General features: G+C 36.3%; 1 long non-coding RNA gene across 1 annotated transcript; it reads left to right on the plus strand.

Annotated features, from left to right (window-relative positions):
- The first annotated feature begins 706 nt into the window (after positions 1–706).
- LOC119627528 (uncharacterized) lies at positions 707–26,676 on the plus strand. Its single transcript, XR_005243704.1, has 5 exons — positions 707–766; positions 1,496–1,584; positions 19,306–19,464; positions 21,270–21,390; positions 26,622–26,676. It is a non-coding gene; the product is annotated as an uncharacterized lncRNA (long non-coding RNA).

Consider the following 26,676-nt stretch of genomic DNA (forward strand, 5'->3'; position numbering starts at 1 on the left):
ACTTCATGTTCCTTTGCTTGAAACTTCCTCCCTGAGGGCCAGTACCCCTACAGCTACCTACAGCTCACTCACCTCATTCCTCTTTCCTTGACCAATTTTCCTGAATCTTTCCTTTCTCAGAACCTATTAGTTCTGGGTCTCCTTCCCTGAAGCTCTAGACTGACTGGATATCACTTCCCTGGGCCCCAGCCTGCTTAGTGGTCTATTGCTTCTTTTGGACTAACATTTCCTGAGGACAAAAGCAATATCTTATTATCTCATGTATTCCTAGGATCTAACATGGTGTCTGGCACGTAGTTGGCAATCACAGGGTATTTGTTGAATAAATCGGTAGTTGTTTTGCAGGAAATAAGCACATCTGGGGTAATCATATTTATATTTTGTTTAAATCTCTATATCTCAACTCAAAAACAAAAAGTCAAATTCCACATGTTCTCAGTTACGCATGGGAACTAAGTCATGTGTACCCATGGATACAGGGTGTATAAAAATGGACATTGGAGACTTGGAATTGTGTGTGTGTTGGGGGGTGAAGGATGAGAAAGGGGGGTGAAGGATGAGAAATTACAACACACACTCCTTGGATGATGGTTACACTAAAAGTCCAGACTTCATTACTGTGCAATATACTCATGAATCAAAACGGCATTTGTACCCTCTAAATGTATACCAAAAAACTCTCTATTTCAGGTGCTACTTAGGAATGAGCACCATTTTATGAATAAAGCACCATTGAAGTCTTTGCTATTCCTTGAAGCCAAAAAAGGTTATATTAGATTTAGAGGTAACCTGGTTAGTGCTAAAGTGCTTCATTCAAGTAATGAAACTAAAACCCACTGTATAATGTGAAAGCTGAGGAGGCCTTACTCCACTTTGAGTAGGAGATTTTTCTGTTCTGTAATTTTCAAAGGCTGTGTTTAGAAACTTTTTTCTCATTTTATTCCATGTTACTTATTGTTCTGCTCTGTGGATTTTTTCATTAGAGGTCTATTTGTGCCTGGTTTACCCTGAGGGAAAGGATGATACAGAACTCTCATCTGTCTCTGTTACTATGTATTATTACTTGGGCAACATCAAGGCAAATGCCATATAAATAAATAAAACACTCTTGAAGCTTCAGTTCTCACTGCTAGGCAGCAAAAAGAGCAAATGTTTAAGTTTTAAGAGATAGACTTAATAAAAAGCTGACATTTTCCCATAGTATGAGAGAAAAAGGATATTTTTCTCAAGCATTTATAATTTGGCGTTGAGGATTAATAAAATGTTATTGAGTCTGGTTTTGTCATCTGTAACAATGGTTATTTGGTTTTATCACAGCCTGGAAGTCTTAGTTCTAGGGCTTAGTGTATATACCCAGCTATTGCATAATAAAATTAATCTGTTGAAAGGAACAGAATATTTTATTAGGTGAGGGTGGCCAAAAGAGATTCATTTTTCATTGCTCTGAAGGCTCATTTCTGGTTAATCTCTTTTTGGTTTCCCCAGTCATATGGAGTGTCAGTAAAACCCAGTCAGAATTACTGTCTTCTGAACTCCATGCGAGAAAACTCCATTACTCCCAGACTCTGTTGGATCTTCCACCAGGTACTCTTCTTGGGGTAGGGTGTGGGAAGTTTCAATTGATGTATATCTTCTGTGCAGCAGATAGCTAACATGTAAATGTAGAGATTGTCAGCACAAAGAGGACAGTGCAATTATTTTAATACCAGTAGAGTAAATCTTCTCTATTTTTTTTCCCAAAAGTAAAAGAATGCTTCCAGTATTCCTTCTGTGAATACTTTGACTTCTTTCCCGGAAGGGTTGATAAATTGAGTGTTCTAGTAAAATAAACATCCTTGATAAGAGAGATTCACTACATTGTCCCTAATGTGATACACAGACTGTCATAGCACTTGCCACATATGGATTGCAAATTTTCACATAATTAAAGTCCTAGAGCTCTAAGGACCCTATTGCGGTCAGATACTATGTGATAGCTGTTTGCCAAAGATGGCCTCTAGTATCCATGCCTTCGCATTGTCCCTCTCATTTTGAAGCTGAGCTGATCTTGTGACTTGCTGTTGCAAGAGAAGGTGGTAGGAGTGATGATATATTTGAATTTCTGAGAGCCAGAGTTTCCACATAAGAAGTTCTGTTGCCCTGAAGGAGAGACCACATGGAGAGACAACATGAAAATACTCTATAGAGAGGTCATATGAAAAGGGGACACCCCGAGGCTATAGGGAGAGAGAAGGAAGCCCAGTTTTCCTAGGATCCCAGCTGATCCCAGCTATCCCTGCTAAGGTGCTAGCTACATGAGTGCATCCATCTTGGACATTCCATCTTGGATATTGAATATGAAGCTCCCATCTGACTGCAGTTGTGTAAGGATTTATGAGCAAGACCAGCAGAAGATGATACAGCTGAGACACAGTCAACCCACAGAATCATCGAAAATAACAGAATAATTGTTGGTTTAGCCACAGGTTTTGTGGATTATTTGTTATGCACTCATAGATAACAAAGGTAGGCACCCTAAAATATGAATAATTTAGTCTAACCTTCTTATATTGTAGGTGAGGAAACTGAAGACCAGATCAATGAACTCATTTGACCAATGTTACAAAGTAATTTAGAAAAAAGTGCTGGAATTTGAACTCTCATATCTGGAGTTTTAATTACATTGTCTGTTAACCTTACTATGCTGCTTAATATATAACTGTGGCCCAGCAATTCCACTTTTGAGAATATATCATTAGGAAATAATGAGAACAAATTGTGTCTCAATATGTTCACCACAGTATGATTTATAATAAACAATTGGAAACAAACTGTAAGTAAAAGTATAGAGGAACAGTGCATTAGTTCATTTTCAAGCTGCAGATAAAGAAAGACTGGGCAATTTACAAAAGAAAGAGGTTTAATTGGACTTACAAAGAAGCCTCACAATCATGGTGCAAGGCAAGAAGGAGCAAGTCCCATCTTACATAGCTGGCAGCAAGCAAAGAGAGAAGGAGGAAGATGCAAAAGCAGAAATTCCTGATAAAACCATCAGATCTCCTGAGACTTATTCACTGCCATGAAAACAGTATGGGGGAATCACCCCCGTGATTCAATTATCTCCCCCAGGGTCCCTCCCACAACTTGTGGAAATTATGAGAGTACAGTTGCAGATAAGATTTGGGTGGGTACACAGAGCCAACCCGTATCAAACAGTAGAGGGATTTCTTGTCTTTACACTTAAAGAATAACATAGCCATTAAAATAATGCTTACAAATATCATGAAAAACACATGCCGTTATGGTAAGTGAAATAAGCGTAACACTTGAAAGCAGGATATGGAATGCTTTATGTAAGACCCCCAAGTTATTTTTTTTTTCTTCTTCTAAAGACTTGGTAGAAAAAGCAGATTGAAAAGATATCAAAAAACATTAACCATAATTATTGACAAGTAGTGATATTAAACAATGCATTTTTCTTTTTCCCATTTTTTCATGTTATTTCCATATTTTGATATTAGACACATATTTTACACTGAAAAATGTGTAAAGAAAAGTCAGACTATACTGACTTTAAGGCCTTTATTATTATTTTTTTTATTTCCATAGGTTTTTGGGGAACAGGTGTTATTTGGTTACATGAGTAAGTTCTTTAGTGATGATTTGTGAGATTTTGGTGCACTGATCACCCAAGTAGTATACAGTATACACTGAACCCGATTTGTAGTCTTTTATCCCTCACCTCCCTCCCACTTCCAGTACTATGTTGAACAGACATGATGAGAGTGAGCACCCCTAAGTCCCCAAAGTCCATTGTATCATTCTCACACCTTTACATCTTCATAAATTAGCTTCCACTCATGAGTGAGAACACACACACACACATATATACACACACAGTGAAATTGTATATATATACATTTAATTCCATAATTATCCACTCATTGATTGATGGGCATTTGGGCTGGTTTCGTATTTTTGCAATTTCAAATTTTGCGGCTATAATCGTGTGTGCAAGTATCTTTTTCACATAATGACTTCTTTTCCTACAGGTAGAAACCCAGCAGTGGGATTGCTGAATCAAATGGCAGTTCCATTTTTAGATCTTTAAGGAATCTCCACACTGTGTTGCATAGCGGTTGTACTAGTTCTAGTTTACATTCCCATCAGCGGTGTAGAAGTGTTTCCTTTCTGTCGCATCCACACTAGCATCTATTATTTTTTGATTGTTTGATTATGGCCATTATTGCAGGAGTAAGGTGGTGGTGTCACATTGTGGTTTTGATTTGCATTTCCCTGAACATTAGTGATGTTGAGCATTTTTTCATATGTTTGTTGGCCATTTGTATATCTTCTTTTGAGAATTGTCTATTCATGTCCTTAGCCCACTTTTTGATGGGATTGTTTTTTTCTTGTTAATTTGCTTGACTTCCTTGTAGATATTAGTCCTTTGTCAGATGCATAGGTGATGAAGACTTTCTCCCACTCTGTGGGTTGTCTTTTACTCTAATGGCTGACTTTTCCTTTTTTTGTGCAGAAGCTCTTTAGTTTAATTTAGTTTAATTAAGTCTCACCTGTTTATCTTTGTTTTTGTTGCATTTGCTTTTGGGTTCTTGGTCATGAAGTCTTTGCCCAAGCCAAATGTCTAGAAGGGTTTTTCCAATGTTATCTTCTAGAATTTTTATAGTTTCGTGTCTTAGATTTAAGTTCTTGATCCATCTTGCTTGATTTTTGTATAAGGTGAGAGATGAGGATCCAGTTTTATTTTCCTGCACGTGGCTTGCCAATTATCCCAGCATTGTTTGTTGAGTAGGGGATCCTTTCCCCACTTTTATGTTTTTGTTTGCTTTGTTGAAGATCAGTTCACTGTACACATTTGAGTTTATTTATGGGTTCACTGTTATATTTCATTGGTCTATGTGCCAATTTTTATATCAGTACCATGCTGTTTTGGTGACTATGGTCTTACAGTATAGTTTGAAGCCAGTTAATGTGATGCCTCCAGATTTGTTCTTTTTGCTTAGTCTTACTTTGGCTATGCAGGCTCTTTCTCGGTCCCATATACGTTTTAGAATTGTTTTTTTTTTAGTTCTGTGAAGAATGATGGTGACATTTTGATGTGAATTGCATTGAATTTGTAGATTCCTTTTGGCAGTATGGTCATTTTCACAATATCGATTCTACCCATCCGTGAGCATGGAATGTTTTTCTATTTGTTTATGTCGTCTATGATTTCTTTCAGCAGTGTTTTGTAGTTTTCCTTCTAGAAGTCTTTCACCTCCTTGGTTAGGTATATTCCTAAGTATTTTATTTTATTTTTTGCAGCTATTGTAAAAGGAGTTGAATTCGTGATTTGATTCACAGCTTGGTTTGTGTTGGTGTATAGCAGACCTACTGATTTGTATGCATTTATCTTGCATCCTGAAATTTTGTTGAATTCATTTATCAGTTCTAGGAGATTTTTGGAGGAGTCTTTAGGGTTTTCTAGGTATACAAACATATCCTATGCAAACAGTGAGTTTGGCATCCTCTTTACTGATTTGGATGCCGTTTATTTCTTTCTCTTGCCTGATGGCTCTGACAAGGACTGCCAGTACTATGTTGAACAGACATGGTGAGAGTGAGCATCCTTGTCTTTTTCCAATTCTGAAAGGGAATACTTTTCCCTTTTCCCTTTTCAGTGTTATGCTGGCTGTGGGTTTGTTACAGATGACTTTTACTACATTGAGGTATGTCCCTTGCATATCAATTTTGCTGAGGGTTTTAATCATAAAACAATGCTAGATTTTTTTCTACATCTGTTGAGATGATCATGTGATTTTTGTTTTTAATTCTTTTTATGTGGTGGATCACATTTATTGACTTGTGTATGTTAAACCATCCTTACATCCCTAGTATGAAACTCACTTGATCATGGTGGATTATCTTTTCGATATGCCATTGGATTCTGTTAGCTAGTATTTTGTCAAGGAGTTTTGCATCTATGTTCACAAGGGATATTGGTCTGCAGTTTTCTTTTTTTCTTTTCTTTCTTTCTTTTTTTTTTTTTTTTTTTTTGTTATGTCCTTTCCCAGTTTTGGTATTAAGGTTATACTGGCTTCATATAATGATTTAGGGAAGATACCCTCTTTCTCTATCTTGTGGAATAGTGTCAATAGGGTTGGTACCTATCCTTCTTTGAATGTCTGATAGAATTCAGCTGTGAATCCATCTGGTCCTGGACATTTTATTGTTGGCAATTTTCTTTATTTTTTATTTTACTTATTTGTTTATTTATTTATTTTGAGATGGACTCTTGCTCTGTCACCCAGGCTAGAGTGCAGTGGTGCGATCTTGGCTTGCTGCAACCTCTGCCTCCTGGGTTCAAGAGATTTTCCTGCCTCAGCCTCCCAAGTAGCTGGGATTGCAGGCACCTGCCACTGCACCTGGCTAATTTTTGTACTTTTAGTAGAGACGGGGTTTCACCATCTAGGTTAGGCTGCTCTTGAACTCCTGACCTCTTAATCCACCTGCCTTGGCCTCCCAAAGTGCAGGGATTACAGGTGTTAGCCACTGTGCCCAGCCAGCTTTTCTTTCTCCTAGAGTGAGACGTTATTATCTTCCATAAAGTATTCAGTCAGTTACAACCAGAATTGAAGGTTCTGCAACATTACTGCCCCCACCACCATTTTTCCTGGTTGAATAAATCATGCTCATGACAATTCATCTGGCTTTACTTTGAGCTCCATCTTTATTCAATCATGCTATACTGTTTTCCTGATTTTTTTTTTTTGCAATATGGGGAGGAAATAGTGGCCATGAGGAAGGGGTGGGAGGTAGATACGGTCAGGGTGGAAAGGTAGTAAAGGTAGACTTTACTTTTTGAAATGTAAAAAAAAAAAAAAAATCACTAGAGAAGAGCAATGGAGATTAATGGAGGAATGCTTTGCGATTAAGAATTCAATTTTCTCCCTTTTCTTCTACGCATCTATCTTTATACATTTGTATGTTTTGATAAGTAGGCCGAAAAGGATGCACTAACATTGACATACCAGTCTTGGACACGGTGAAAATGTCTTCTAACTTGTGCTCAATCAGCTCTGAGTCATTTTGTCCATGGAAGTCACAAAATCAAAGATAAAAATTTAGAACTGGAAGAAATGGCAGTAATTACATAATAGTTATGAATTTTGTCATTAATATGAATTTTTTTTTCAATTCTGTTTTGTCCAAACATTTTATTTCGTTTAATTTATGAGAAATATGAGTCTTCAAGGTGAAAATCCATTGAACGATGGTGGCTAAACCCAGATCTTCTGTCAGTGGACTCCTTGGTGCATAACACTAAAATTTGCTTAGATATTTTGAGGTTTGTTGGCAGATGATGAGTATATACAATATATTTTTATGTTTACCTAAATTTGTAACATTAATTATTCTCAAGTCTTGGGACTTGCTCCATTGGGGATTAACTCATTGCACTGAAATCAATTCATGAATTAAGACATTTGCCAGAAGTTGTGGAGATTGTACACAATACTCAATCTCACTGAAATCAGTCCATGAATTAATTCTTCCAGTCAGCATATTTACCCATGTTGGATACCTACTCTGGTTTGTAGAAGAAGAAATCTGATTGAAATATAATTTTGTGGTGGATTCTGAAAATAATTTTATGAGAAGTTGTATAGTAGATGATTATAAAATGCTGAATATACTCTTTGTTTCATCTCATTAAAGTAAGTTTTAAGAAGATTTTTGGTTAAAGAACTATATATGGGAATGAATATTTAGAAAACAACTTGAACTAATTTACACTTTTTGTAAGGATATTTATTTCAAACACGAACTTAATATTCATCTCAGTGGGCATTTAAAGGACTATACATATTTAAAGCAAAATTACCAAGCTATCACATGGATTCCCAAAGACATTTGGAAGAAGTCACATTAAGCTACACTCTTGTTCATCTTTTATGGGCTTACCTGACTAAAAGATCAGGAATGTATAGCAGATATATGACAAATGTTTAGGGACATTAACAAGGCATTTGACAAGTTTTCATATGAGATTTTAATGAATGAGATTGAAAAATATGAGCTAGATATAAAACAAATATATTTAAAAGGAGTTGAATGATTTTACTCAAGGAATGTTTATATAATAATAATCTAGTAGCTACCCTTTATTGAGCACTTACTATGTGCCAGCATTGTACTAAATGTACACATTATTTCACTTAATATAATATATGAGAGATATATTGTCATTTTACAGACAAAGAAAAGGCAGATTAGAGATTAAAGTTTTCAAGGTCACTAAGCAAGTAAAAGGAGATGCCAGTATACGAAAAAATGGTTGACTCCAAAGCCATATGCCCCAACACTGGGTTAATATCATGTTAGCAGATGTCTAGTGTTGACTTTGGCTCTGATTAGTTCATTTAACTACTTCCTTGAATGAAATATAGAAGGCAGTCCCAATGACTTATTGTATAATCATATAATTTTTATCTAACCTCTGGTACAAAAGTATAGATCATTTGTATTACTGACAGTTTTGCTTAATTTATTCTATTAATAGCGTTCGATTGGTACTTATACTTTCAATGGCAGAATCATGGTCTAGGATGATAGTGAAAGTTGGTATTATTAGGTTGATGTAAACAATATGAAATTTAATGAAGATAAATGTAAGAACTGGCTCTTGGGTCCAAGAAAGCAAAGTAAAAACAGGTGAGAGAAGGTATACATTTGGTTTAGCATATAGACAAAACGCTCTGAGGCTTTGGCTTATAGTAAACTTAAAGAAAGGCAACACTTTGGTGTGGGTGCTCAGAGAATCTCTGTGATCCCAGGCTTATTAACAGAACAATAGAAAAATGGTGCAAACAGTGCCAGACTGTTTGCCCTGATCAGATCACTTCTGGAATATTGTTTTAAGTTCTAGGTGCCTTAAAGCATATGGATATATATTCATATTAGACTGCTAAAAGAGTTGAAGTCATGTCATAGAGAAAACAAACAGAGAATGTTTGCTGGGGTGAGGGTGGGATAGTATTATAGCTATCTTTAAATATTAAATGATTTTCCAAGTGGAATGTGACCAAGGACTGGTATACAAAATATAGGGTTAGGGTGAATGAATGATAACTAAACCAGAACATTTTCTTTTAACTTGAGGAAGATATTTTTAACAAACAGAACTATTTCAAGATGGCATGGGCTGCCTCATTAGGAGGTCAGTGTTTAGCTCTAAAGGCATTCAAGAAGATGCTGGAAAAGCAAATGTCAGAAAAGAAATGTCAGAAACAAATACAAGCTATCTCATTCCTGAGAAAACTATAACTTACTTGGTAGATCCACAACTTTGGATAGTGAGGGTGAAAAGTGCCAAAAATTTTGCAGATGGTCTCAAAGGCAGCAAAGGCAGACCTATTTTTATGGGTGTTTTTAAGCCGTTCAGGGTACTTAATTTGCTACTGTAAATGTTTTGCATATTTAAAAATAAGGCTTAATTTTTTTTTAGAATAACTTTGACTCGCTCTAATGAATAACTCCCAGAATTAAAGTAGTTGATATGGTAAAACATATTGAAAAATATGACTGCATGTCCTGTCTCTCATAAGTCCTATATAGCTCCATTTTTCCTTTTCTTTCCAGTTAAAATAGATTAGTCAGTAAACAGCATCTGCAGAGAACTGCAGAGAACCACAGTTGTGGGATCCACGGTTGTCCTTGCTTTTATTTGGTGTATCACACCTACTAAAGTCCATGAAAGTAATGTTTTTATGGTATTTTGAATAAAAGTGGTTGCTCTCCGGTGTGGTTTGATTCTTTCTCCTCTTTGAGGAGTCCACAGTACAGCCACACTTTGGAGAAAAGTATCAAAAAGTGGGTTTGTCTTTTGACTTTTTGACTTCTCCTTGTCCCCTTCCAGCCTCAATCATCTCCCTCCTACCAGACTCTGGGACGTGAATGTGTAATTACAGCCTATTGTCTGTGCAGCAATTATAGCCTAATTCGGCTTGTTGCACAGAAAGATCACAAAAGTGCTGGCTGTCAGGCAGGGTCGGAGGTCAGCCATTACCCCATGGACTACAGGCAGCAGCCTCATCAGGATTCTGTGGAAGGCTCTTCTCTGGGCAGAACAGGTCTGCAGCTGTCTGTGCGTCTTTGCAGATGACTCTTTGGGTGAAAACATGGACTGTTTTCAAGATAGACTATCCCAGCATGCAGTTTGGCTTCTTGCTTTCTTATCAAGGATGTCAAAATTGTTCTGCAGTGAATGAAACTATTTCTTGAGCCTTCTATATAAATTTTGAGTGGGACATGTACATAATCCAACTTTAAGATATTTTATCAACTTTTTAGAAATAAACTTAAGATTATGAAATGGTATTTAAAAGGAATGTTAAATCAGTATGCTACATTAGTATGAAAACTCCTGTGTATTAAATAGGAGAATAACCTGGATGCAATTAAATGAATTGCATTCAGATAGAAAGTCCTAGAGATGCTATAAATAAGAATCATAAAATCACAAAGTAAAACTAAAAAAGCATATCCTATATCAGTTAACCTAGTCCTTGTAGATAATAAACAAATATTCCTTAAATAATTTTTCTTATGTTTTATCTATTCTACATTTAAGTCTCTGGTGGTAGGCAAATTCAGATATGTTTCAAGAGAGAGAACATTTTACTGTTACTGAAAGATTCTTTAATTCCATTTTCAAATATTTGAAGTATTTAACATAATTGATCTTCTCTAAATTTAGACAGACATACTGCTCAAACGCATAGTAATTTCAACGAATGAAAGTAATAGAAATTATACTTGAGAGAAAATATTACCCTAAGTGACAGTGCCAATATTCTAGAAATCAGAAACAAAATACAAAATGACCTTGAGAAAATTGGTTCATTTAAAAAAAAAGGTATTAGTAAGGGCCAATCTAAGGTGGATGGGGGCAAAAAAAGTTTAAACATAAATCTAGTTAGGTACAATAAAAAGTAAATTTTGATGCCAATGCACTTAATAGGCAGTATAAATAAAATGCTTTTATGAAATGCAGCAATGTGATATTGTAATCCAACCAAATATGTTAGGTACTAGGAAGCATTCCTTACTATTTTATTCTGTAAAAGAAGAGGATTGTGTTTGTTTCTACCACTCTGTTTCATTATTTTATTCTTGTCAGAAAGCTGCCATGGACTTAGAGGTTAAGGCAGGATTTTAAGCCCTAGAAAGCCAGGTAGTAATCAAAGAAAAGTCAGTTTTAGGTTCCCAGGCTGAGGTAAAAATATAGAAGTCAGGAAATGGTTTAATAATGAGTAAGCAAACAGGAAGTGAGAGCAGTAAGCCACACAGGCCAGCTGACTTAGATGATCATGGCAGACTCAGAGACAAAGGAAATGAGAATTCAGCTGTCAAACCAGGAGTGTTGGCATCAGAGATTACAGTGGGTGTGTGGGAAACCTATCATCTAATTCTTTGCCTGCAACGGGGGCAATTGAGATACATGATCATTTCAGAGATCTAGTTGTATGGCCTCAGTCACCAGATCCTTTGGGTTAATGGTAAGAGAACTGCCACCATTTCCATTATAACAAAAGTACCCTTTATTGAGGAATTGTTATATATTGGGCATAGTATAGGTATCCACTTACTCACTTATTCCCGTATTCTATATATGAGTACTGAGCTTAGAATGTGCCAATTACTGTGATACTTACTAGGATACAACTGCAAGTGAAAACAAATATGGTCCTTGCTCTCACAGCAAGGATTAGTTAGATATTAATTATATAATGTATATAACTTAAATATAAATTCACATGTAGTTTAAAATGTGTTAAGTACTACTGACAATAGAAAGGGGTACTTGGAATATAGATAGATGAAGGATAAAATTCTATTTAATGTTCATAACCTAGCAGAAGCCCCCTTTTACAGAGAAATAGGCAGAAGTGTGGAGAAGCTAATTCCCAAAGTCACAGGCCTACAAGATGAAAGCTAAACTCTTCTGTATAGTCTTCCTGGTCACATGCTCACTAAAACAAGACTCATACAAATGTAGAACTGAAACAGAAACTTAGATCTTGTATAAATTAATTCATTGATTTATTCAAATAGTATTTGCTGAGTGGCAGCTCTAGGTACAGGGGATATCATAGAAAAAGGTCCTCTTTTTGGTGCAAATAAGGCTTATATTTTAGAGGGTAAAAATAGATGAGCAAACTGGCTACCTAAATATCAGTGATAAAATAATAGCAAAGAAACAGACTTGTGTGATGGACAACGACAGAATGGCTCCTTTTGCTTGACGGTACCAGGAAAGACCTCCCTGAAACCAGAACAGGAAGAAGCAGGCCCCTCAGAGGGCTCAGGGAAGAGTCTTTCAGGTAGAGGGAATTGCCGGGACAAAGGCCCGAGGAGGAAATAGCTTGCATGTTTGAGAGACAGAAAGAACCTCCGGGTGACCAGAGGATCAGGAAGAGACATGTAGGATGAGTTTGAAGAGACGTTCAGGGTCCAGATTACAAAGGACCTTGTGAGTCTGGTGTTTAGATTTTATTTTAGTTGAATGAGAAGTTTGGGGAAGGTCATTAAAGGAGACAAGGTGAAGAAGATGGGATATGATTGCTGTTGTTGTTTTTGACAGAGTTTCTCTCTTGTTGTCCAGGCTGGAGTGCAGTGGTGCAATCTTGGCTCACTGCAACCTCCACCTCCTGAGTTCGAGCGATTCTCCTGCCTTAGTCTCCCAGATAGCTGGGATTACAGGCATGTGCCAGCATACCCGGCTAATTTTTGTATTCTTAGTAGAGACAGGGTTTCACCATGTTGGCCAGGCTGGTCTTGAAATCGTGGTGTCAGGTGATCCACCCACCTCGGCCTCCCAAAATGCTGGGATTATAGGCATAAGCCACCACACCTGGCTGATTTGAGTTTTAAATGATCACTCTGACTATGAAGAGGCTGGATTAAAGGAGGCTACCATGGATAAAGGGAGTACCCAGGTAGGCACTCCCATATGCCTCACAGGTAAGAAAGGATGGCGGCACTGATGAGGTGGCAATAGTGGAGCTGGCAAGAAGTGATGGTCTTAAAGGCCTTTTTATTAAGGAAAATGTCAAATGTATACAAATTTAGAAAAAAATCATAAAATAAACTCTGAAACATCCATCACTCACATTTGACCATTATCAACTTGTTGCCAGTTGTGTTTCTTTTATAGCTCACCAAATTTTCCAGATTATTTTGCAGCAAATATAAAATGTTATATCATTTCACCCATAAATATTACAATGTAAATGTTTAATAGACAAGGATTTATATTTTGAATACTATACTAATTTATGCCTAAAGATGGACAATAATCCTTACCTTTTTTTCAGTTCTTCTGTTAGATTTTAATCGGTAACAACTTTTATCAAGTACAACTTTACTGCTAATATGTCTAATTTTATGTATGTATGTATGTATTTTTTATTAATACATAATAGATGTACATATTTTAAGGGTAAATGTGATATTTTAATACATTCATATAATGTGTAAAGGTCAAATCACGGTAATTGGAATGCCCCTCACCTTAAATATTTATCTTTTATTTATGCTAGTAACTTATGAATTGTTCTATCCTCTCTTCATTCTCTATTCCCCTCTACCCTAATGTTATCAAATATCCTGTCACTGTTCAAATTTCTTTGTCTTATGACTTTTTAATGATTTATTTGAGTCAAGGTTCTTATGTTCATATATTGCATTTGGTTGATGTCACATTTATGTCTCTCTTGTTATTTTCTTTTCCTTGTAACTTATTCATTAAAGAATTTGTGTGGCTTCATTAAGAGTGTTTGTCAATTTGGACTTACCTAATTGCATCATAAGGGTGTTATTTTATGTGTTCCTCTAACCCCTGTGTTTTCTGTAAGAAGTTAGAGCTAAAAGTTTAATTGGATTCAGTTTTAATTTTTTTTTCTTTTCTTTGCCAAATGTCCTTCCATCAGGAGGCACACAATATCTGAGTGTCTCTTTCCGGGATGTTAACAATTGTTGATAATCATCACTCAGATCTCTAAATTAGCAGTTGCAAAATAGTGATAATGTAATTCAATTATTTAGAAATAGATGGCTTTGAAACATATTTTTGACATAGCATGGATAAGACTTGCTGATGGAATTCTGATGAGAGGAAGAGAAAGAGAGAAATTGAGAATGACTCATGCTTTTGGCTTAAAAAGTTAGGTTGATGGTATTGCCAATTACTGGTTTGGAGAAGGCTCAGAGCAGTTTTAGGGTATGTGGAAAATAAGAGTGAAGGATTATATATCTTATAAATATCCAGGTGGACATCTCAAGAAGGTGGAATAGATTTCAGAAAAGGAATCAGAACTATATAGTATAGTCACAGTATATACTTGTATTTAAAACTGGGGGTCAGGTTGAGATTACCTAGAAGGAGGTGTTTAGACAGAGAAGAAAAGAAGTTTTGAAGACTTATAAGGAATTTTGACCAATTGATCCCTAAGTAGAAACATGCTAGGAATTGAACAGAAAGGTCAACTTGTCTCAGGAAGCTTCTCCAGGTACAACAGTATAAATCCGAGAGTAGGAGGTTCCCTGTATGATGCAGAGGAGAAATATTATGCTTGCTTTGGGACAGTAGTGCTAATCTACATAAGGCATACCCCTGTACCTTGGACATCAGGAAGAATTTCTTCCTTGTCCACAAGGTGATATCCACTACAAAGCACTACAGTGGGAGGAGTTACAAACCCTACCTCTACTGTGCTAAGTGGAATTCTATCATGACTCCCATGCCCCTTGTTACGTGGTGTTACTCCTTTGATTAAGTTATGCTATGTGGCAAAAGGTGTTTTGCAGATATAAGGTTACTGATCTGTTGACATTAAAATAGAGAGTACTGGGTGTGCCTAAACTAATCACACGGGTTCTTTAAAAGCAGAGAGTTCCCCTTCCCGAGTCCAAGTGATCTCATTGTTCAGTTCCCACCTATGAGTGAGAACATGCGGTGTTTGGTTTTCTGTTCTTGTGATAGTTTGCTAAGAATGATGGTTTCCAGCTGCATCCATGTCCCTACAAAGGACACATCACACACCGGGGCCTATCATGGGGAGGGGGGAGGGGGGAGGGATTGCATTGGGAGTTATACCTGATGTAAATGACGAGTTGATGGGTGCTGACGAGTTGATGGGTGCAGCACAGCAACATGGCACAAGTATACATATGTAACAAACCTGCACGTTATGCACATGTACCCTAGAACTTAAAGTATAATAATAATAAAAAATAAAAAATTATAAAAAATAAAAAAATAAAAATAAAAGCAGAGAGTTTTCTCCTGGTGGCAGAGGAGGAAGTCAGAGAGATTGCAAACGTGAAGATTTGATGCACTACTGCTGGCTTGAAGATGGAGGGAGCCACATGGCAAAGAAAACAGGTCAGCAAGGAAATGGGGATGTTAGTCCTACAAGCACAAGGGACTGAATTTGGCCCACACCCTGAATGAGTTTGGAGGTGTGTTGTTCTCCAGAGCTTCCAGATAACAGGACAGCTTGCCTGATACCTTAATTCTGGTCATGTGAGTCTCTAACAAGAGAACCCAGTTGAATCTCTCCCTCCTTCTGACCTACAGAACTATGAGATAATGAGTGGGTAGTGGTGTGAGCCAATAAGTTGTGGTAAGTTGTAACTCATTGTTAGAAAACTAATGTGCGTATGACATCCCAGGCACTGTGACCGGAGGTATACAAAGATAACTATGCAAAAACCCGGCTTTCAGTTATTCATTCATGTAAAGAGAAGAGGTGGAACTGGGTCCTGTCTGGAGAGTTAAACCAGATCTTTTCTTCTGCGTGAAAACAAGCATCTTCAGCCCTAGTTCCTACTGCTTCTCTTCCCTGTAATAAGACAGCACACACCTGGAAGCTACATGACTAACTGACATAGAGCACATAAATTTGTTGTCTGTATCAATATAGAATCATTGACGACTTAAGCTGGAACGTTGTATAATGAATAATATCTAATATTTGCTCAAATTCATTCTTATAAAAAAGTATCCCAAATCTCCAATTAACACAAAATAAATACAGTATCATGCAATTATGAGATATTGGTGTCCTCCTCCTAATGCACAAATACAAGTGTGAGCTGAGAAGATATACCTGCCTGGGTTATAATTAGTATTTAACTGATCATGTGCACCTGGTTTGTGGTAATGTTCTTGTGAGCACTGTTTTAAGTCAGTGAATGTGAATGTGTGTGGTGGTAAATTATTTTTAAAAGAGCCAGTGCAGAACTAGCAACATTCTAATCAATGACATCATTTTGATACGGAATATATACTATATAGTAGTTGGAAAAACTTCTAGGGAATAAATGTTCCAAAACAAGCCGACTTGGCAGTGCATGTTCACTCACTGGGTGTCTCTAATACGTTAGAATTTGGTGTGTGACACATTTGTTTGGGGAGTTTACATTAAGTACTTTCAACATCATTTTCTGGAGGATTTTTTGAGAACTAAGTTATTTGTGGTGTACTATCAGATCATCAAGAAGTGACACAAACTTGTTACTAGTAAAGACACATCCTTTAACTATACATCAAAAATATATACATGCTTATGGTCTTTCTCCCTCTCTCTCTCTCTCTCTTTCTCTTTCTCTCTCTTTCTCTCTTTGCAGTAGACATGGCAACTGTCTACCAAATATTTGTGTGTCTTCTTTCAAACGTGTCACTGAGAGGCAGCTACCTAGGCCAGGACTGCATTTCCCAGCACCCCTTACAGTCAAGTGTGGCTGTGTAACTTGTTCTCACTTATAGACAATGTACGTTGTCTGGTTTCTTTTCTTCATCTGCTAGCCATAGGCAGAGGATTCTTAGGCTCTAGTCTGAGTCCCCAAATAACCACATGGAAGACGGCAGGCTGACTAGGAACACATACATTGGACTATAACAAAGGTCAAGTAAATTTCATTGTGTTAAAGTAACAGATGTGCATGCGTGTGTGCGTGTGTGTGTGTATAAAGTATAAAATATAATCATTCTGAACAGTTGCTTATAATGATCTTTATAATCTGAAAATTTCATGCATCTAATCAAAATCCTCTTATCAGGCATCAAGATGTCACTAGTATTTTAAACTCATGTTACAAACAGAAAGTGTAATGAAAGTCATTTTCAATTTTGGTTTTTATTTTGAGAAAAATGAAGCAGATCTTTACTTGCAATGTGTAGACCATTGCTTGTATTCTTTTATCATTAAAAAACATAACCAGATAATTATTTTAGCTCTAGTAAACAATTTCTGCTTCCATAATTTATCTGTTGTTGATGTCATAACACATAAATTTCAATCTTCTTTAATAAATATCTATCCCTCAAACAAAAATGATATAACCAAAAAATTCAACAAAAATGTGTAGTCAACAAGTAATGCTTTCTTCTTAACTAATTTTTAAAAAATCAATAAGCATGCATCACTTAAACAGAAAAAGTCCAGAATTTTCTTTAACCGTGTTGAAAGGTCCAAAAGTTATAAAATAAACCCTATAATGAATATTTATTAATGAATTAATATAAAACAAAATAGTTTGTGTTTTCTTTACTAAAGGCCACTTCTTTACCATATGCCACTCAGAAATATGAAATGATGCAAGAAACTTTTCAGAGAACTCATAAGACTACATATTATTGTGAAAGAAGTTTAAGAATCAGAAAAATTGAAGTGGGATAATCTGATAAATTCAAATATATTTTCTTATATAAGAATGTCAATGGATAAAAGTTGATAATAGCAATGTTTTACTATTACTTAATTTGCCTTTGAGTTTTATGTCCTGATTCATTATAGCCTTCTCTGGAAGGGGAGGTATTGCTTTCAAATAGTTTGAAAACTAAATTCTTTGCGGTGTAGTGGGTAGAACAGGCAAGTAACAAGTAAAGTAGCAATTATAATGCAGTATGATGTAGCGCACTACAGAGAGCACAAACAATGATAAGGAAGCATGTAATGGAAGAAGCAGGTAACCCAGACTGAGAGGTCAGAAATCTCCTTGAAGAAATTATGTTTGTATTAAAGCCCAGGTGCTGATGAAAAGGTGGCCAGGTGCAGAGTCAAGGAAGGAGGTTTCTTAGGAGAGAGTACAGCAGGGGTTGAGGCCAACGTGGAACATCCAGGCTACAGTGCGTGAAGACTAAAGCAACTCCATCTTGGATGCAAATCTGCCATGTTGACTTCTAATTAACATTGATTCTGAGAATGCCTCTGAGATTTCTACTTCATCTACTGTCACTGTAAATTCTGCCCTGAGGTCACAACAACCTTGACCATACATCCTGCCGTTAGGCAGATTAACATAGCATTCTTGCCTTTCATTGAGGGGTCCAGTTCAATTATCCTACACATTCCTTCTCTATGGTTTATAAACCCTGAGTATACGAGGTAACAGTGAGAAGATCCAACATCTTGTCTCATGGTCAACCGAGATGCAGACGTGGCTTCTGTTCATATGTCCCTATTAAATATTTATTTCTAAGAAACTGTATTTGTCAGTCTCTTTCTTCAGTGTCTCAGCTTCCTGGGCTGTTGGAGGTAGGTTTGTGTAGACCTTCTCACTGCTGGAACAAGGTGTGAACAGGAGTTAGTACACACAGCCTTATAAGTCACGTGGAGGGTTTTGGTCTTCATCCTAGGAGCACTGGAAAGCTAATAAAGGGTTTTAAGCAGGATAGAGACACAGTTTTGTGCTGCAGGATGTTTATTCATGTAAGAGAGTAGGGAAAGAAGAGATGGGCTGTCAGGTTACCAGTGATGGAATGAATCCAGGGAAGAGATTATGGTGGCCAAACTAGAGTAGTGGCTGTGAGTATGAAAGAAGCAAACAGATTCAAGAGACACATTAGGGTGTCCATTGGATTTAGTGACTTTAGAGAGGAGAGGCAGGAGCTGAGGTCTTCTTGTACTTTCTAACCACTTTTTGAGTGGGTTTCTACTTAATTCTTGGGATCAGGTTACTAGCCCCTTGTCTGATCTCAAACTGAGGATTTTAGTCCTATCTCAGACCCAAATGAGAAGAGAAAAGCCATCAAAGTCTCTCAATGTGATCTAACATCTAACCTCTCCCCTTCAACCCAGGAGCCAGGAGACCATCCCAAGTTTGTATTTCAAATAGTTTTATTTTTTATAGTCGATGCTTGTTCCTCATTCCTGCTATGTACCAGAAACTTAAGAGTTACTCATAATTTGAGATGGTGTGTTTTGATGTATTCTGACACATGAAGGTTTTGTATTATTTTTTCCTTGCTCCTTTCAGATTTACTCTGTCGCTCTCTGAGACTCCATGTAACAGCAACTGCATTTTAATGTAATGGCAACTACGAAAACCACAAAACTATCAGTCATTGTCAAATACTTCATAAATGGAGACAGAGAAGGGGTTCAGTTCTCTGTGTAACAAGGACAGAGGAGAAAGGTCAGTGGTCAGTGATATATCATGTGGTACAGGATTTTCCCTTTAGCAATCTTCCGCTAAGACTTGCTCACAGTGTGAAAGCCTTTGTCTGCCCAGAGACTGAATGCTAAAACCACTCCTCAACTTAAAGCTCCAAATATTCAAGTCTCTGCTCTGTATAGCATTGGAGAAAATGAAGAAGGCACTGCAAATACATTTAGGGAAAAAATTAATTTTTGCCATTCATGAAGGCCAGGAACTAATATTAACTGTTGTTTAACTTATGAAAAATTAATTAGACGACTTATAAATTATGTATGTGGGAAAAAGAAAATCTGTCAATGGGTGGTTTGAGGATTCAGAAGAGCACTTAAGTTGATAACAAAAGGTATTTTGTGCAGCAGGTCACATTGGGGTAGGCTTTTATTCTGCTTTTGTGCCTGAAAATGGTGAATACAGAATTGTTCTTATGTAATTCCCTGGTAGAGAGGGAACTAGTCATTCCCATAACACATTTATCATTATGTGTGTGTCTGCTATTTAGAAGTATAGAAGACAGTAGACAAAAATTTAATGAGAAAGTCAGAGAACTGAAAAGTCGCTAGAACAGCTAGAATATCTGAATGCTGAACCCGTCTGCCTAGCAACATGGCACAACCTCATAATGATCCCTTTTCCCAGATCTCTTGAGAAAAGAATAAACACAGCAACCCCGGTAGTCAAACTCATTCATACATGTGATGTAGAAATTAAACAACAGATTTAATTCTGAAACAAGTTTAGGTTTATCTGTATTTTAAAAAATATTGTAGAGCAATGAAATATATTTTCTTACTTAATCTGACTTTTAAAGGAATATTTAATTTATGGTACTTTTTCTGGTTAATTTTATCTTTTCCATACCAAGTAATATAGGCAGTTGCAACATCCATGAACAGTTGCTAATTGGAGCACAATGTATTAGAAATGTTCAATCTCACTTTGAAAGACACATTACAAATATGAATATCAATTAATATGTCTTTAAAAAAGTTACCTACATCTATTTTTGGGACAATGTTTATTTTGAATAATTAAAAATAAATAAAGGTGATTTAAACTCAAAATAAATTATTCTAGTTTAAATTTTATAATGAAAAGAGAAATAACAATGATTTAGGAAACAGCTCTTCTGAGTTAACGGTATATTTATCTTCACTTTTAACCTTTGTAGGCATAATTGGAATCTTTAGTGTAAATCAAATAACAATCTTCAATTAGCATATCATAGATGACTAAACGTTGTATGAAAGAAATCAAATTCTGATAGTCTCTGATTTTCTACAACTGTTTCCCTTTTACTCTTTTCCTTAAGCTTCTTAAAGAAAAGATATATTGTTTTGTGTATTCAAAGAAGATACTGCAATTAACACTAAGCAGCAGTGTCTCAAATAAATAGGAAGACATTGATAAACTTGGCCAGAATTACAAAGACTTCTAAAAGAAAAGTATTAATATACCTAAAGGGTGGTCTAAAATCCAGAGAATACTTTTCTTCACATACTTAATAATCAGGTAGTCATTTATAATTCCAGGTGGGTGTGGCTTCCTTCATTTTAGGGAAGTCTGACTAAGGGCTTCACTGTAGTATTGTAGTATTCTACTGGCTTTCAAGGTAATATTACCCTTGAGATTTTATCCTATACTTAGGATTCTACAGAAAAAAAATTATGCATGAAAATATTAACTGCAACTTTATGGTCAACTCTAAGGTCCTCTTTTAATCCACAGATGCCCAAATACGAACTTAAAACTGAGTGACTGAAACATGTCTCATTATATTCTAGGCATCTGCAGTGTCAAATCTACAGAGACAAGTGCACCTGGAGACAAATGACCAGACTACCATAAAACAGAAGCTTAATTATGTTCACTTACATTTCAAATTATTCCCAACAAATTACCCTGGTAGGTGACACATCCATCAAGCCAAGACTCTAATTTCATATTCACAGTAATGTGTTTCTGTAAACTACTGTAATAAGGTTTTAACTAAATTTTCCCCTTGACCTTACTGTGCTGAAATATTGCAGGCTATGTGTTTTGCAGTTTCTCCAATTAATTTCTGACCTTGGTGCTGCCTGGGCACAATGAGGCAAGTGAAGGGTGGAGATCAGATTTAATTTTGAATTTCCTGACTGCTGCTGCTCTGTATCTCAACTTGAACATTACTTAAACATGTTATTTTTGGTCAATGACTTTTTTATGCAGCACACTGGGCAGATATAATTAAGCAGGCTAAGTTTTGTTCTCAGTTGTCCTCTAAGTTCTTGCATGGGAACTTGGAGTCTCAACAGGAAACACCTGTATGGTGGTTGTATACCAAGCATTCCCAGAGAATTAATATATAACATTGTTCCCGAGCTTCACAAGCTATTCCCCAAATAGAAATGCCCAGCTGTATTTGAAGGCTGTATTTTCAATTACTAGTGAGAACGCAAGCTCTCAGCTTAAAAGTAAACTTTATTCTAAGGATCTATTTGGCTTAGCTATATGATGGGTCAGCCACATCGTTCGTTTATTTCATCATTCAATATTAGATTTTTTAAAAGTCAAACAACCTTTATTGAATGCCTACTCTGTGTAAGGACTGCAAAGGTTTAAGAGAAATCAGACTTAGATCAGGCACGGTGGCTCATGCCTGTAATCCCAGCACTTTGGGAGGCCAAGGCAGGTGGATCACCTGAGGTCAGGAGTTCCAGACCAACCTGGCCAACATGGTGAAACCCCATCCCTACTAAAAATACAAGATTTAGCCGGGCATGGTGGTGGGTGCCTGTAATCCCAGCTACTTGGGAGACTGAGGCAGGAGAATCACTTGAACACGGGAGGCAGAGAGTGCAGTGAGCTGAGATTGTATCATTGCACTCCAGCCTGGGCGACGGAGCGAGACTTTGTCTCAAAAAAAAAAAAAAAAAAAGGAAAAAATATTTTTAAAAAATTTTTTAAAAAAAATATATATATGTATTGTTGTTGCTGTTGTTGTTGTGGGTTCTGTCTCTCTGGTAGGCCCTGTCTAATACATTGGGGCCTTTGTCAGTTTCAGCCCCCGCTAAGGATGGGAAAATAGGTTCCTCCCAAAAAAACTTGCAGTTACAATCTTTTCTCATTCAGCTATAGAATTTGAATTTACTACAACAGAGATGTGTAGATGATATCTAGTTAAGAAACTGAATTTATCAGGGATCTGTTCTGCCCCACGGAGTAGAACAGAAGCAAGCACAATTCTAGTCAATGATACCACATGTTCGCCCTAGACCTCACAGTATACCTACAGATAAAGCATCAACTCATAATAAAAAATTAGGATTTGTATCCCAAATGCACAAGTAACTATTAAAATTCAACAATTTCTTTTAGAAAACTATATAAGTTGAAAAATTGGCAAAAAAATCTGAATAGACACCTCGCCAAAGAAGATATACCAATGGCAAAGAAGCTATGAAGATATGATGAACATTGTCATTAAGGAATTGCAAAGTAAAACAATGATGCAACACTACTGCATGCATATTATAATGGTGAAAATCCAAACACTGCTAACATCAAACGCTGATGAAGATGTGGAACAGGAGAAACTGTCATTCATTGCTGGTGGGAATACAAAATGGTACAGCCACTTTGGAAGACGGCTTGGTGTTTACTTACAAAGCTAAATATAGTCTTACTGTAGGATCCAGCAATCACATTTCTAGGTATTTAACCAAATAAGTTGAAAACTTATATTCATACAAAAATATGCACATAAGTATTTACAGAAGCTTTATTCATAATTGCCAAAACTTGGAAGGAAGCAAGATATCCTGCAATAAGTGAATAAACAAACTGCAGTATATCCAGATAATTACCCAGTGATCTTACTGAGTAATTACCACTCATGGGTTTCAAGTTACTTAGTGATAAAAAGATGTGATCTGGCTGGGTACCATGGCTCACACATGTAATCCCAGAACTTTGGGAGGCCAAGGCAGAAGGGTCGCCTGAGCCCCCAAAAAACTTGTAGATAAATGTGCATTGTAGCTTTATTTAAAATATTTAAAAACTAGAAACAATCTAAGTATCCATCAACAGCTGAATGGAAGAACAAATTATGTTACAACGAAATACTACTCACCAACAAAATGAATAAACAATTAATACATGATACAGTATGAGTGAATCTAAAAATAATTATGCCAAGTAGGGGAAGCCAGCCAAAAAAGAATATACACTGTATGATTTTATTAATATAGACATATTGGTTAACATGAGGGCTCATTTACGTCATCACAGGCTTATGGAAAAAAACATTAACAGCAAGAAAAGTAATTATAGAATGTCAATATTGGAGAGTAAGAAATAAGATGGAATAAAAATACTATAAATAAAAGAAATGAATATAAATTAAGATCAGCATGGTTGAGTACTTTTCTCCAGTAATGTTTAGGGCATTGTTATACATAGAGTAGGCAAAGAGTTGGATCCAACTAAGTTTGGAGTTTGGTGAGGAGAGTGTGTCTAAGAGCACAGCGGCAGGTGACTGAGGATATATAATAGGAAGTTATACACAGAGTTCAAGGAATATAAGCTTAAAGCAGGAAAGTAAAAATTTGAATGGAATTAGGGTCAAAGACAAAGTAGAAAATTCCAGTATAACCAAGGAATTATTGGAATTTGAGTACTAGAGACAGTGAGCTAGAAAAATAGGAAGTATTATCATTAGTCAAAAAGTAGGATGATTGCACCTGAGATAATAGAAGGGGTACAGTTATTGGAAGCATCAATATTAGGATATTAGCATGAGAGTGGGTAGCTAGTGTGGGATAGAGGGCAAGATCTTTGGAGCAGAGAAGTCAAGGAACTGAGAGGCCAAGATGTTGGAAAAACAGTCCACATAGATACTGAAATTGCTAAGAACAATGACAATCACATAGGATAGAGTGACAGTCCTCTGCTAAAAGAAACTTTTAACAAATGACAGGAATAGCCCAGGGAAATGCACTGTGGCAAATCTTATAATAGGACAGAAAGAGCTTCAAAAATGAGGTTTTTTAGGGAGTAAGGAAGGCAAGCATTTGGAAATGGTAATTATCAGTAATAACTTCTCCGGTGATCTTTAGATCGCTGGATCTAAAGACGAGATGGTTGTGGGAGGAAATAATGCTCCATTTGAGAGAGCTGCCGGGGAAAGAATTTCAGGGGAGATCCAGGTTTCCCTCAGATAAGGAAAGTGAAGGGAACACTCAGAAGACAGTTTGAGCATGTAGAAAATTTTGTTGGTGACAGATGTGAGTGCCAAGAAATATTGACAAAGTTGTTTAGGAAGAAATCTTGTTTACGTGAGGACTATGAATAGATTTTGTTCTGTAAACTGTGTACTTGGGCAGATGTTTATACATAGATGGTGGTTGTGGTCGGCTTCCTATTCAATAAAGACAGCCTCTTTATGGTCAATATTATCATTTACACATCAAAGATCTTGTTTTTTTCCTCCCATTATAATGTCTGTATGTGCATATGTATGGCTAATATAATTAACCTGGCTACAATTAACTCAATTAAGACCCAAATATAAACCACATAGAGAACAGAAGTGTCAACATAGGCACAACATAATTGGCATATCTCAGATGGGGAACAGGCATTAACCAGGACTTGTAAGAACGCTTAGTTCCATAGTTTTCTGTTTGCCTGGTTAAACAACAAGCATCTTCATACAGCTCTGATATTTCTCAATACGTTGAATAGGATATGTTCATTCTCATTGACTAGAAGGTGCAATTCTTGTTTTAGTAAATCCTTATTCTCCATTACCTTATTTTACACAAAGCGATGTGCATTGCAAGTGCAGAGGAAGTTTGAGGGATGGGGTTGGGATTGAGTTTCACTCTGCCAGGACACCACTGGCTTCACTTTTCCTGAGATTTAAGGAAGGCAAAGGGAGCTGCCAGTGCTGCCAGTTAACTCCCACATGAGTAGCCCACCTCTCAAACTTCCAGTGGTCTGAAGAAGGGAAAGTTAATTGCTCTATAACTACAGCGTTGGCTGGGTAAACTCATTTTCAGGCAGGCCATGGAGACAAAGAACTTGTGTTTTGTCTTTCCATGCAGCGACATTCATAGTGGGATGATTTTGTATGCTTTGAGGATCAAGAATCCCACTATCCTATCCCATGTGTGGTCAAAAAATTCTTAATATTTTTGCATTACATAACTTAAACACTAGATATTATTTTTCTATTGAACCTTGTTATTTGGCCTTTGCACAGTTAAAGGATCTAAAAATTGCAGTCATCATATGCCCAAAGTTTTAACGTGACTAGCTCTAGCTGGCATATTAAAAATTTTAATGAACTACTATTCAAGATATGCATCATTTTAGGAAACTTTAAAATTTACCATCAAAACAGTTAAAATGAAATTTATTTTCTTCAAGTTATTTTATAATGTCTTAAAAAAAAAAACCCCAAAAAACAGGTGACTCCTGAATCTCACTACTCTTTAGAGAGAAAAAAAATACTGTTTTAAAAGATCAATGCTACTTTTAGTTTCATAATATCTCTGGGGACTATAAATTGGTGCTTTCTACAGAACAGTATATCAAGCTTGTTCTTTAAAGTCTAAATAGCTGCTAAAACTAATATTTAAAAAAGAATAGAATAGCTGTATCATTTAATTGTGTCTATTATTCTGTCATTTAATCAATTTATCCTTTATTTTTATGATTCTCATCAAAACGATAGCAATGTTCAAGAATTTATAGTCAACTTCGGCTTGAGCAATGTTTAAACATGCCTAATATGCAAATTATTTCTCAACATTGTTAGAGAACATATCTGTGTTGTTATTGCTTTATAATTTCTATCAGTTTAGATAGCAGAGGTGTTAACGAAACTCAACACATCTTTAAAATTGTTCTGAGATCTAATAGCTGTTCATAAGATAAATTTCTCTTTAGGAAAAAACTTCACTGATGTTTGAAGCCTAAATTCATTCCATAGACAATAATCAGGAGTGTAGTATATGTCTGGCAGTCTACCAGACAATGAGACTGTGGATATGGGAAACATAGAGTCCTCTAGAGAGACAGAGAGAGGTTCCAATAATTCAGGGAACTCTCCTCAATGAGAAAGTATGTTTAAGTTAAATTTGTAATGTTAGTTTTGCCGTGTAGAAGAAGCAGAGTGGAGAGAGGACATTCCAAATAAAATGAATG

The sequence above is a fragment of the Chlorocebus sabaeus genome, chromosome 3, assembly GCF_047675955.1.
Source record: "Chlorocebus sabaeus isolate Y175 chromosome 3, mChlSab1.0.hap1, whole genome shotgun sequence".
Classification (NCBI taxonomy): Eukaryota; Metazoa; Chordata; class Mammalia; order Primates; family Cercopithecidae; genus Chlorocebus; species Chlorocebus sabaeus.